The sequence below is a fragment of the Cynara cardunculus genome (genome assembly GCF_001531365.2).
Source record: "Cynara cardunculus var. scolymus isolate 2C chromosome LG 12, CcrdV1, whole genome shotgun sequence".
In the NCBI taxonomy this organism is placed as follows: Eukaryota; Viridiplantae; Streptophyta; class Magnoliopsida; order Asterales; family Asteraceae; genus Cynara; species Cynara cardunculus.
Genome location: NC_037539.1, coordinates 29,781,524 through 29,784,500, shown reverse-complemented (window position 1 = coordinate 29,784,500; position 2,977 = coordinate 29,781,524).

Genomic DNA, 2,977 nt, shown 5'->3' with positions numbered 1-2,977 from the left:
ATTATGAAATGGGTACCTAAAAATCTTTAAGTTTGTTTTACAGAAACAACATGTGCACATCTGGTACCTTGATTTTGGATGCTCTAGGCACATGACTGGTTTTAAAGAGTTGCTTTCCTCTTTCAAAGAGAAACCTAGAGAAAATGTGACTTTTGGTGACAATATGCAAGGACAAATAAAGGGTTATGGAGTTCTCAACGAAGGTAAGGTTTCTGTCTCAAAGGTTGCTTATGTTTTTGGGTTAAAGCACAATTTGCTCAGCATAACTCAACTATGTGATTTTGGCTACAATGTCAACTTCCAAAGGAACTCTTGCTCATTGGTTTTAGAATCTGGTCAAGAGATGCTAAGAGCCGCTCGCAAGGGCAATCTATACCTTATCAACTTCTCACCCAAAGATAGTACAAAGACTCTCCGTCTCATATCTTGCAAGAGTGAAGAAGCGTGGCTTTGGCATCATAAGCTGTCTCATCTTAATCTTCCAAATATTGAGAAGCTTGTTAAACACAATTTAGTTATCGGACTACCTATGGTAAAGTTTGAAAAGGATCATCTTTGTCCTGCCTGTGAGATGGATAAACTCAAAAGAGCCTCTCATAAAACAAAGACTGATGTTTCCTGTGTCAGACCTCTACACATGCTTCACATGGACCTTTGTGGACCAATCTCTATACAAAGCATGTTTGATATGAAGTATATTCTTGTGCTTATTGATGAATTTTCTAGATGTACTTAGATTGAGTTTGTAAGGTAGAAATCAAATGTGCCAGAGCTATTGATAAAGCTGATAACCAAGATTCAAGTTCTTTTACAGAGCAGAATTCAAAACCTGAGGAGTGACAATGGTATAGAGTTCAAGAATGCAAAAATTGATGAGTATCTTGCCAAAGAAGGAATATTCCAGAACTTCTCAGCTTGAAGAACACCACAACAAACTGGTGTTGTAGAAAGAAAGAACAAAACCTTAGTCGAAGCTGCACTAACAATGATCACAGCCTCTGGTCTTCCAACCCATTTTTGGGCCGAAGCTATCTCGACTGCGTGCTTTACTCAAAATAGAGCAACTGTGGTCAAGAGACATTTGAAAACTCCTTATGAACTCATCAGCCAAAGAAAACCTAACGTCAAATTTTTGCACATCTTTGGTTGCAAATGCTTCATCCTCAATGATCGTGAACACCTTGGTAAATTTGACAAGAAGGTAAACGAAGGAAAATTCCTTGGATATTCTATACATTCCAAAGCCTACAGAGTCTTCAACCTCAAAACCAAGACGGTCATGGAGAGCATCAACGTCTCGTTCGACGATAAAGAACTCATGACTTCAGAATACTCCAGCACTGAACTCAAGCTAAACCAAATGACTTCTAATTTGTATCGAAGTCAAGGGAATTGGAAATCAAGCAGATATTTGCAGACTTCTTCGATGATGAAGTCATCTTTGGGTGTGCAACCATAGGTGCCTCTGCATGCGTTCAAGCAGAGCCACAACCTTCAGGTACATCAATCTTTGGCCCTTCTAATACCTATACTATCTCTTATGATCATGCAAATCTAGAACCAGAGCTTCCCATCTCTACATCAGAGCCAAGTCTAGAGCCAGAGATAACTATCTCTATATCTGAACCTGGTCCCTTTGTACCATCATGCGAGGGGGAGCTAGCAAGCATAGACATCATCACCCATAGTAGATATATTGGCAAACATTCCAATTGCACAAGATTTCAGAATCCTCTAATAATTCACCTCTCTATGACAAGATTGGACTAAAGACTATCATTCACACCAATTTATTGATAATCCTTCAAGTGGTGTGAAGACAAGAGTTGCCATTGCCAATGAATATTTATTCGTAAACTTTCTAAGCATGGTAGAGCTAAGGAAAATCAACGAAGCCCTACAAGATCCAAGTTGGATTGATGCCATGCGAGAAGAGCTTCAACAATTTGAAAGAAGCAAGGTATGGACACTTGTTCCTTTACCAAAAAATAAACTTGCAATTGGCATTAAGTGGGCTTTCAGGAATAAGAAGAATGAGGATGGCATTGTTATTAGAAACAAAGTCAGGTTAGTTGCAAAAGGCTATTGCCAAGAATAAGACATAGACTATGACGTGACCTTTGCACCAGTAGCAAGGATAGAAGTTATACGCTTATTCTTAGCCTTCTCTACACATAAAAGATTCCGAGGCTATCAAATGGATGTCAAGACTTATCATGGAATGATTGGGTCACTTCTATATCTAACAAAAAAGTAGACTAGATATCATGTTTTCCACGTGCTTATGTTGTAGATTCCAAGATAATCCTAAGGAATCTCACCTCTCTGCAGTGAAAAGAATCTTTAGATTAAAGGAACTCAATTCTTGGGTCTCTAGTATCCTAAGAATTCTGGCTTTGATTTAACTGCATATAAATATTCTGACCATGCAGTGTGTAAGCTCGATAGGAAGAGCACATCATAGAGCTGTCAACTACTTGGAAACAAGATGGTGAGTTGGTCATCCAAAAAGCAAAACTGTGTGTCAACGTCCACTGCAGAAGCATAGTATGTAGACACAATAAGCTGTTGCTCTCAAGTGATATGGATGAAGACTCAACTCAAAGACTAAGACTTTGAGTTTGATAAGATCCCTATTTGTGTGACTCAGAAAGTGCATTAGCCATCACTGCAAACCCCGTGCAACACTCGAAGACCAAGCACATTGATGTTCGATACCACTTCATCAAAGACCATGTAAAGAAAGGTATGATTGAGATGTTCTTTGTGCTGATATATTTACTAAGGTTCTTGATGAAAAGAGATTCAATTTCTTAGTTAACAAGTTGGGTATGCTCAATTTTCATACAAGTTAGAGCCTTTGTGTAACATCCCATACAACACATTGCATGTAAGAGATACTTCATTTACAAGAAATACATGTTTATACACCACTTAGGTCCCTTAGTACAAGAATCTATCATACATAATACATGGT